The 11,633-nt window shown below is 37.5% G+C and overlaps 1 protein-coding gene across 1 annotated transcript in view; it reads right to left on the minus strand.

Annotated features, from left to right (window-relative positions):
- Positions 1-8,378, minus strand: part of ACP5 (acid phosphatase 5, tartrate resistant) — a 62,744-nt gene extending 54,366 nt beyond the window's left edge. Inside the window, exon 1 of the mRNA XM_053716040.1 lies at positions 8,250-8,378. The gene's annotated coding sequence lies outside the window, so the exon portion shown is untranslated. The remainder of the gene's footprint in view (positions 1-8,249) is intronic.
- Between the last annotated feature and the right edge of the window lie 3,255 nt (positions 8,379-11,633).

Below are 11,633 nucleotides of genomic sequence, written 5' to 3' on the forward strand. Positions count from 1 at the left end.
AAAAGGAAAAACAGAAAGAATATTTTCTGCAAAATATATATATATATATATATATATATATATATATATATATACATACACACACACACACTTGTATTTTCTACAATGCACATGGAAGTTGATATGGTAATTAATGTACAGCCCCACCATACTCTAGCCAGCATGCTCCCAACTTTATATGTTTTTTTGTTTTTTTTTAAAGGGATGCGAAATCCCTATTGCTTTTGTTTAAAAACTGTATTTAAAAATAAAGAGAGGCCAACAAGCAAAATCTTTAATCTAGGTTTTCAAAATACTGCAAATTGCCAAAACCAGCTGTTTGGTTTGCAGAATTTGCAGGTTAAATTTATTATCAGGTATTTGTAGAGCGCCGACAGATTCCGCAGTGCTGTAAAACATAGGCGGTACACAAGATAACATTTATAGGGATCCAATGGGTAGAGGGCCCTGCCGAGAGCTTCACTGTTGTAGTCAGCTCTCATGAAGGTGATCTACAAACAGCTGGGCTCATAGGCTTACAGGCTAAGGGGTTCAAGGGGGTAGCAGTGGAGATAGGAAGGTTAGTGTAGGTTGTATGCATCCCGAACAGTAGAGTCTTTAGGGAGCACCTGATGGGAGCCAGTCTGTAAAAGTCTTGTAAATGGGAATGTGAGGAGGTAACAAGAGAGGAGGAGAGTAGGAAATTATGAGCGGAGCGAAGGGGACGGGAGTGAGAGTATCGGAGATGTAGGGGGGGAGCAATGCAGTTGAGACCTTTGTATGTCAGAGTGAGAATGTTGTGTTTAATCCTCGAGGCAAGACGAAGACAGTGATGGGATTGGCAGAGAGGTGAGGCAGATGAAGAGCGACGTGTAAGGAAGATGAGCCTGGCAGAGGCATTCATTATGGATTGTAAAGGAGCTAGGCGGTGGATAGGGAGACCAGAGAGGATAAAGTTGCAGTAGTCGAGGCGGGAAAGGATGAAAGAGTGGATTAAAATCTTAGCTTTGTCTTGCATAAGGAAATGTCTGATTTTAGAGATATTTTTAAGGTGGAAGCGGCAGGCTTTAGCCAAGGACTGAATGTGAGGAGTGAAAAAAAGATTTGAGTCAAGTGTGACCCCAAGACATTGGGCATGTGGGGTAGGGCTAATGATGTTAGACAGCTATAGAGTAATGGGGGGGATGGAGATTTTGGAAGAAGGGGAAAATAACGAGCTCAGTTTTGGGGGCATTTAGCTTGTGGTAGTGAGAGGACATCCAAGATGATATTTGAGAGAGACAGTTAGTGACACGGGTTAGCACGGAAAAAGATAGGTCTGGTGCAGAGAGGTAGATTAGGGTGTCATCGGCATACAAATGATATTGAAACCCATGGGGCTTTATTAAGTGAACCTAATGATGTGTAGATTGAGAAGAGAAGGGGCAAAGGTCAGAGCCTTGCAGTACCCCAACACAAAGTGGTAACGGGGCAGAGGATGCCCCAGAGAAGGCTACACTAAAAGTATAGTTAGACAGATAGGAAGAGAACCACGAGAGAGCTGTAACACAAATGCAGAAGGGTTGGAGGTTTTGGAGCAAAAGAGGGTGGTCGACAATATCAAAGGCTAAAGACAGATCAAGGAGGATAAGCAGAGAGAAGTGGCCTTTGGATTTTGCTGTAAGTAGGTTGTTGGTAACCTTAACTATTGCTGTCTCTGTGGAGTGATGGGGCGAAATCCAGATTGCAGTGGGTCAAGGAGGGTGTGTAATGTGAGGAAATGGGATAGACGTGTATATACTAGCTTTTCGAGAAGCTTTGAGGCAAGAGGGAGAAGGGAAATAGGGATAGGTGTGACCAGTGCATGTTTAAGAGATGAGGGAAATGTTGAAGATGTGTGGGCGTATAGGGGCAAGGGTAGAAAAGAGGGAGGGGAGTAGCTGTGAGGGTATGGAGTTTGAAGGGACAGGTAGTGAGGTTAGTAGACAGTATAAGGGCAGAAACTTCTTCCTCTGTAAATTTATGGCTATGTGGGTTTTGGATGATTGTGATCTTTTGAGGGGGTGGGAGACCGGTAGTATATTAAGAGCTGATTTCATTTTCTGATGGAATCAATTTTTTTATTGAAGTAGCTGGCAAAATCTTGAGCTGAGAGAGAAGTTGTAGTAGGAGGTAGGGGCGGGCGGAGAAGAGTATTGAACGTGGAGAACAGACGTTTTGGGTTTGAAAAAAGAGTAGAGATAAGATTAGAGAAGTAATGTTGCTTATATAGATTAAGGGCAGAATAGTAAGAGTTCAAGATGAACTTGTAGTGAAGAAAGTCAGCTGAACTCTGAGATTTTCTCCAGTGTTGCTCAGCAGTACGGGAGCATCTGCGTAGGTACCGTGTCAGAGGAGTATGCAAGGGCTGAGGATAAGTGTATGATTTCCGAGCTATGGTAGGTGGGGCCAGATTGTCAAGGACCGATGTAAGGGTGGAGTTATAGTGGCAGATAGATTAGTCACGGCAGGAAAAAGAGGGGATGGAAGGGAGGAGAGGTTTGAAAGAGCTAGCGAGCTGTTAATGATCTAATGATGATGTTTCTGTGAAGTTTGGTGTTAGGGGTAGAAAGAGGGAGAGTTGTAGGGAGGGATGTGATGTTACAAGTGAGAAGATGATGGTCAGAAAGAGAAAAAGGGGAGTTTGTGAAGTTTGAGATAGTGCATCGATAGCTGAAAATCAGATCAAGGGAGTGACCATCTTTGTGAGTGGGAGAGTCAGTCCATTGTGACAGACCGAAAGAGGAAGTGAGTTGCAGAAGTTGTTTTGCAGAGGAGGCAGTAGAATTGTATCTGAGGAAAGAAAGTAAGGTAACCAGGCAGCAAAGTGATCTAGAAATAGAGTTGAGGAGCCAGGGGGTGGTATATGACTGCAACACGTAAAGAGAGTGGAGAGAATAAGTGAATCATGTGTGCTTCGAAGGAAGAAAATGTGAGGGAAGAGAAGGGCTGTGTTTGTTAAAAGGTGCAACAAAAGGAAAGTAAAATACCAACACCACCTCCTTGTCTATTATCAGACATAGTAGGTGTGTGGCTGAAGTGGAGACCCCCATGTGACAGTGCAGCAGAGGAAGCTGTGTCTGAAGGAGAAAGACAGGTTTCTGTGAGTGCCAGAAGATTGAGAGAGAAGAAGATAGAGGTCATGAATAGAAGTGAGATTGTTGCAAACAGAGTGAGAGTTCCAGAGTGCACAAGTAAAGGGGGTGGTGGCTTTAGATGCAAGAGGAATGAGATTAAGGTTACCAGAGTTTTGTTTTTGAAGTCTATTGAAAGGCACACATCGGTGTGCAAGGCTAGAAAGTTGTGGGGGACCAGGATTAGAGAAGATGTCACCAGCAGCTAGTATGAGCAAGAGGGAGAGTGACATGAGATGGAGATTTGCAGTATTGAGACTGTTTTTGGGATGAGATGCAAGAGGGAAATAGAGTCTTTAGGAATGTATGAAGTTCATGAATACAAAAGTAAGGCGAGGTTAAGAAAAATGGGCTAATGAACAGTGCAGGTGGTGAGGGGGAAGGAGTAATTGAATAAAGTAGTTTATTATAGAGACAAAAGGTAGCAAAAAGGAATATGAAAACCTGTATTACAACAAAACTTGCCTTATCCCTTGTTCAATCCTTGTTCAAGTCTTGTATAATTATTTTGCCCAATTCTTAGTGCCTCACTTATAAATGTTCACTTAAGAGATTTGAACAGATGATGTTACAATACAGCTATCTAAACATTCAATGCTACCCCATAGCAGTGTTAAATTTATAGGACAGAACGTTCAGCTGATTCCAATAACTTAGTAGTTAAAGTGAAGGTCAATTTTGATGACTAAGTGCCCGGTTTTTAATAATCCTTTTAAAAACAAGGGCACTTTAATTCATCGAAATTGACATTTCAAGCGTTTTCTTCAAAAACTTACCTTTTAATCCTGAAAGCTGCTCCATCGATTCCCCCGGTCATCGGAAGCCTCTGCTTACGTCAAATGACGATTCCGGCTTCCTCCAATCATGGCGTTCCCCGAGGGGGTATCATGGCTTGAGGGAACGCTGTGATTGGATGAAGCCAGATTCATCATTTTGGACCAGCGAAGAGGACTTGCGCGACGGTCGGAGGAAGCGCTGCAGCGGCTCTCAGAATTAAAAGGTACGTTTTTGAAGAAAATGCTTGAAATGTCAATTTTGATGAATTAAAGTGTCCTTGTTTTTAATATTATTATTAAAGACCGGGCACTAATTCGTCAAAATTGACCTTCACTTTAATAACATGATCAAAGACGGTTAAAAGGCCAATTGGGAAAATTTGATTCAGCCCCTAAAAAATAGCCAAAGCTACCTCAAATAAAGTTCTACCCCAACCACTTTAAAAAATGAAAGATAAAAATTACAAAAATGAGGAGCGCTAAACACAAGCATCTATAGAGATCAAAAAATGACAATTTATAATAAAATACATGAAATTCCACAGAGCAAGTATTCAATGACAATATTTATTTAAAAACAAAAATAAAAAAATGCAACCACTGGTGGTTAAAAGTTATACATTAAACACAGATAAAAACTTATAACATTCAGTTATACTGCCTAAACCAATGTTGCAAACACAAATGAGTGCCTAAACCAATGTTGCAAACACAAATGAGTGCCTAAACCAATGTTGCAAACACAAATGAGTGCCTAAACAAATGTTGCAAACACAAATGAGTGCAAAATGTAGCAACCACTGCTATATATTTAATGCGGGTAAGTTTTGCTGACACTTTATAGCCGCAGGTTAGGAGGTTAAAAAAACCTAATAAGACTGTCCAGCAAAGAGGTTAAAAAACCTATAAAGATTGTCCAGTTTAAGTTGCAATCTGTGACTGGTATTGTAGGAATAAGGTAGGAATTCAGCTGATATAAGATTACTCTTTAGATCTTGAAAAAGGCTGTTAAGCAGAAATGCGTAGATGATTAAAGGATGATAAGCCGTGTCAAAAATCAGAGCGCTCTGATATATACTCTCATCTAACGAAGATTACTCCAAAAATCTGCATTGGAAACCACAAAGTATTTTGGTACACAAACTTTTTAATCTTAACAGAAAGAATTTACATTTGAGATTCCCGGTAATCCGCTACAGCCATTGATTCACTAAGGTCCTGTGATCTTGACACCGGAACAAGCTACCTTGAGGGGAGAGCGGTTGAACCTCGGAGGGCATCGCATCTAGACGCCAAGTTAAGACTGAGAACGGTAAAACCTTGGAAGGTAAAAGTCTGAGTGCCGGAACCCTGGGTAAGCTGTAAACTTGCATAATACATGCGGAGAAATCATTGAAGGTTTCGTATTCTGGGAAGGAGTCACAGACTCTAAATATTGAAGAGTACAGATAAATGTAAAGAGTAATCTTCTTATATCAGCTGAATTCCTACCTTATTCCTACAATACCAGTCACATATTGCAACTTAAACTGGACAATCTTTCTAGGTTTTTTTTTAACCTCTTTGCTGGACAGTCTTATTAGGTTTATTAACCTCCTAACCTGCGGCTATAAAATGTCAGCAAAACTGTTACCTGCATTAAATATATAGCAGTGGTTGCTACATTTTGCACTCATTTGTGTATGCAACATTGGTTTAGGCACTCATTTGTGTATGCAACATTGGTTTAGGCACTCATTTGTGTTTGCAACATTGGTTTAGGCACTCATTTGTGTATGCAACATTGGTTTAGGCACTCATTTGTGTATGCAACATTGGTTTAGGCACTCATTTGTGTTTGCAACATAGGTTTAGGCAGTATAACTGAATGTTATAAGTTTTTATCTTTTAACCACCAATGGTTGCATTTTTTATTTTTAAATAAATATTGTCATTGAATACTTGCTCTGTGGAATTTCAGGTATTTTATTATAAATCGTCATTTTTTGATCTCTATAGCTGCTTGTGTTTAGTGCTCCTCATTTTTGTCATTTTTCAAATTTGATTCAGGTGAGATAAGTTAAAAAACAGACAAAAGAATCTGGAGGAGGCTGAGGTTATACCATAAGAGAATTTATACATTTAGAAATTATCACAAGTATTGACAAGGTTTGAACATCATATAGCTAAAGACAAGATTTCAACAAAGTAAATAGATAACATTTCACAGACTACAGACACATGCCAAAAGAGAGACAGAGTAAAATTGCCACACAAAAAAAGTGAATTTGGCAGGAGATGAAGCACGACCCAATTCACATACCAAAAAAAGACTTTGAGTACAATTGAGTGTGCAACAAACACAACTTTTACACAATAGCAAGGGGTGGTTTAATATCCTTTTTAATGCTGATACAGGTTTTGGTCACACACTTGCAAATTTGTCTCACAAGCATGTGGCTTACAGCAGCATAGACAGTTGTTGTTTTTTCTAACTGTAATAAGTTGTTTTGCGGCTGCCAACAAAAGTACTGTACAAAGCAAAAATGTTTCTGACTAAATTTCATAATGCACTACTTCCGTATAAGATATGTTTATGTTCCTTTAATTAGCCACTCTGACTTTTTAACACATTTGTGTCCAGTGATACTACCACGTGGCCACTCTACTCTCAGCCCACTAACACACCTGCTGTGTGCGGCTAAATTTAAAAACACTTTGGATAACGGGGTTTTGCAAAGTTCTGTCAGTTTACCAGAGAGGAAGTTGCCCATCTGAAATAAATCAGCGCTGGGGAGTTACCTACATTTGTCAAACAAGACATCTGGTCCTGCTAGAGTGTCAAAAAAATAAATAAGCTAACAGCGAATCAGACCTTGAACACAAAGGCAATGTCAAAATATCTGAGAAAACACAGTATGAGAATTGCACGGGTGCTGACAGATAAATATTAGAACCGAAAAACACAGAGAAATATAATGTGATTGAGGCAGACATTGAGTTAACAAGAAAAAAAATCACAAATTCAGAAAAAAATGTCACTGACAGTGTCCATGTGCTCTTTGTATGTGGTGGGGGGTGTACAGATAGTCTCTATTCACAGCAAACCTCCCCCACTGCAAGCTGTGGTAGGGAGGAGCAGTGCATTCATACAATAAGGAATCAATTAACACTTTAAACGTTGGTGCTGCATTTTCCACTGTATATATCTGCATAATGCAATTACGAAGTTAAATTGGGAGCATTTCTGACTACTGCCATCACACGAATATCAGATATTTAATAGGTTAAATGTGAAACAACTGTTCTATGTGTCAAAGACTAAAATGTAACATTTATAATTTAAATTGTAGTTGAGTTAAATAAGTAGACCACATCAAATTGATTTCCTAAGGTGATAAATAAGTAGACCACATCAAATTGATTTCCTAAGGTGAACAAGGATGTGAAGGAGCAAACAAGGTGAAGAATTGGAATGGAATGTTATACAGGGGGAGGAGAACATTAGATAACCTGCACCCAGTCATGTGACAGTTTACCGCATGAGTTGTTTAGTAATGCGAGTCACATGGCTAAACTTGTTGTCTGCTGTTGCATATTTACTGATTGCTCAGCACCTGTATTGTGTATAATTTTATAATGGAGAAAGCTCTAACGCTGCTGCTCGTTAAACACATAAATGTTCCAGTGCAAGGAGAGATTAGAACTTTTGCACATGGTTTGTATAAATGTAGTACTAAGATAAACAGTTACTAATATGCTAAGTTACCAACACACATATCTCCTTTTTACGTTGTTAGCTTGTATGAATCGGTTCAATAGATTGGCTATTTATATCACTTATGAGGTCTCTGAAACTTTGTATACTTCTGTCACTGTCACATATACCCTTGTAAATGACAAACCGCTTAGAGCTTGTGCTGTTTACTTCAAGATCAAGTTTTTGTTTCTAGGGCAAGGAGACATATTGCAGTTTGTACATATTATCTAACCTCATAAACATTACAAATGTCGTGTCGAAATCTGCGACCCGACGGAATGTGCGACCGTAATTAGCCTAAAGCGGAAAACTGGTAACCGGTATTTCCGCACCTGTGCAGTAAATACACTTCATGATGCCTATTGCCTCCGTGTAAATGGAAAGCTGGCACCTCCATGACTGACTCTTCTTATATTAAATTTTATATAAACATCATTACTTAACAAACCTTGAAGTGAGTACCCTCGGGGGAAATTATAAACAAAGCCAACAGCATTAGAAAAATCATTATCAAAACAGGAAGCCCATAGTTTTACCAATAACGTTTGCGAAAAAAACAACTTGTAAATTTAGCATCAACTCAGTGAGTTAGTGATTTCTTACCTTTTAACGAACACACAAGTTGTTTGGAGTCTTGCTGTATCCTGACTGAGCCCTTTGCCCTTACAAAAGTCTACAACATCGAAGATCCTTGACCTCACACCCTCCTTTCTCAAATTACTCAGACCTATCACAATCTGCACCACAGCTTCCTGCAAACAAAAGACACCTCACACAAAGAAATTGCCTTACAAAAATAAAAACGACTTTGAGGCTGCATACATCTATTGTAATTTTTAATATTTTGATAATTTTGCCTTATATAATACATATCCAGAAATCTTTTGTTTAAAACAGGTTTACCTTGCAAAAGACACATTTAAAATGTCTGTCAATTTTTCATCTTAAAGGGACACTGAACCCAAATTTTTTTATTTCGTGATTCAGATAGAGCATGGCATTTTAAGAAACTTTCTAATTTACTCCTATTATCACATTTTCTTCATTCTCTTAATATCTTTATTTGAAATGCAAGAATGTAAGTTTAGATGCTGGCCCATTTTTGGTGAACAACCTGGGTTGTTCTTGCTGATTAGTGGATACATTTCATGCACCAATAAAAAAAAGTGCTGTCCAGAGTCTGACAAAAAAAAAAGCTTTGATGTGTTTTCAAATAAAGACAGCAAGAGAACAAAGGAAATTTGATAATAGGAGCAAATTTTAAAGTTGCTTAAAATTGCATGCTCTATCTGAATAACAAAGAAAAAAATGGGTTCAGTGTCAGTTTAATCAAATGGTTAATTACTTTTTTAGAATCAGTTTAATAAACATCATATGAATCAGTATTTTTTTATTTACAGAAGATGGCAGGTCATTTATACATTTAATCAGATCTACTGTATTTAAAGGGACATTCTAATTAAAGTAAAATGATCTAACAATGTGGTCGATAACAATTCTTCAGAAAAGCTTATCAAGTGATTTATGTACAAACCACACATAGACTAGAAACATCATTAGAAAATGTTTATAAAGAATTGTGATCAACCTTTATGTCCTTCGCCATTAGGACGTTCCATGCCGTTTTAACAGCACTGGGCTTTAAAGCCAAACGAAGTCATGGAATGTCCTACCTTATAAGATCAGACTAGGGTTATGCCTTGCAATGTACGGAGTCCCCATGATTCAATCCCGGCCTTGAAATCACTTAATTGCATTGATGATCATGTGATTTCATTTTTGCAAAACACTTGTGCTGGGTGTGAAGAGGTTCCCCCCATAAAGAGTCCAAGTCCTGCTGAGAACTTCAGGACTTGGCCAGTGTTTAATGGCTACATGTGAGCATGTTGCTCCTAATTGGATCAATGTGTTGCAGCTCCAACTAAGTGGAACTTTAAAGGGACAGTCTACACCAGAATTTTTATAGTTTAAAAAGATAGATAATCCCTTTATTACCCATTCCCCAGTTTTGCATAACCAACAGTTTTTATATATATATATATATAATTTTTTTTTGACAGACTTGTATTTTAGCCAATCAGTGCTGACTCCTAGGTAACTCCACGCGCGTGAGCACAATGTTATCTATATAGCACATGAACTAACGCTCAAAATGCATTCATATAATAGGCAGCCTTCAAGGGCTAAGAAATTAGCATATGAGCCTACCTAGGTTTAGCATTCAACTAAGAATACCAAGAGAACAAAGCAAAATGATAAAAGTAAATTGGAAAGTTGTTTAAAATTACACGTCCTATCTGAGTCATGAAAGTTTATTTTTGACTAGACTGTCCCTTTAACTATGTGTTTAACTTGTGTGGTTGGGGGGTGGGTTAATCATTTGGTTTGCAAGAAATACTAAAGTTAAAAAAGTTCTTTACTGTTCTAGAGCATTTTATTTTTCCATTAGAATATTCTATTGAACTTTATGCTCTGAGAATATTTTTTTTACTTTGATATAGACTTTTTAACCACTGTGTTACTGAAAAGAACATAGTTAAAGTAACATAATCCTACAAAAATAAAATTCTATAATTTTTATTTCTTTATTGCACTATTCATTTACTAAAACTATGTTTTTAAAGGGACATTTAATTCAAAACAATTCTGTCATGTATATGAAAGCACTGCAGTTAAACGTGAAATATATATATTTTTTGAACAAAAATAGGCTTAAAGGGATAGTAAACCCCAAAATTTTCTATTATGATTCAGACAGAACATACAATTTTAAACAACTTTCCAATTTAATGCTTTTATCAAATTGTCTTCGTTCTCTTGTTATCCATTGCTGATGGGACAGCATTGCACTACTGACAGGAAGCTGAAAATATCTGTTTAGCCAATCACAAGAGACAAATGTGTGCAGGCACCAATTAGCAGCAGCTCCCACTAGTGTATGATACGTGCGTATTCATTTTTTAACAAGGGATACTAAGAGAATGAAGCACATTTGAAAATAGAAGTGAATTTAAAAGTGTCTTAAAGTGACCTGCTCTATCTGAATCATGAAAGTTTAATTTTGACTTTCCTATCCCTTTAAAGGATAATGTACTTAAAGGGACACTGAACCCAAATTTTTTCTTTCATGATTCAGATAGAGCATGCAATTTTAAGCAACTTTCTAATTTACTTCTATTATCAATTTTAATTTGTTCTCTTGCTATCTTTATTTGAAAAAGTAGGCATCTCAGTTAAGGAGCCAGCAAATGTTTGCTTCAGTACCATGGACAGCACTTGTTTATTGGTGCTGACCAATCAGCAAGGACAACCTAGGTTGTTCACCAAAAATGGGCCGGCATCTAAACTTACATTCTTGCTTTTCAAATAAACATACCAAGAGAATGAAGACAATTTGATAATCGGAGTAAATTAGAAAGTTGCTTTAAAATGCATGCTCTATGTGAATCACAAAAGAAAATTTTTGAGTACAGTGTCCATTTAAGTAAGTAGCGGATAAGAATTAATTGTTTTGCAAGCATTTGCAGGAACACCCTTTTAAATGGGTTGGTCTATCCCTCCCACAGAGATGTTACTTTCTGTTGCTTCCTTAGTTTGATATATATGTTTTGTCAGGGTTAACAAATTTATTCTAGGAGCCAGCCAAAATACTTAGGAGCCAGATTTTTTTTCTTTAATGTGTGTGTGTGTATTTGTGTGTATGTATGTATGTGTGTGTATCTCTGTGTGTGTGTATGTATCTGTTTGTATGTGTATCTGTGTATGTATCTGTGTGTGTGTATTTGTGTATGTATCTGTGTGAGTTTGTACTGTATCGCTGTGTGTGTATATGTATCTGTGTGTATGTGCGCGTGTATGTATATATATATATATATATATGTGTGTGTTATATATATATATATGTGTGTGTGTGTATATATATATATATACAGTATACATATATGTGTGTATATATATATATATATATATATGTGTGTGTGTCTGTGT

Source organism: Bombina bombina, chromosome 6, assembly GCF_027579735.1.
Source record: "Bombina bombina isolate aBomBom1 chromosome 6, aBomBom1.pri, whole genome shotgun sequence".
Classification (NCBI taxonomy): domain Eukaryota; kingdom Metazoa; phylum Chordata; class Amphibia; order Anura; family Bombinatoridae; genus Bombina; species Bombina bombina.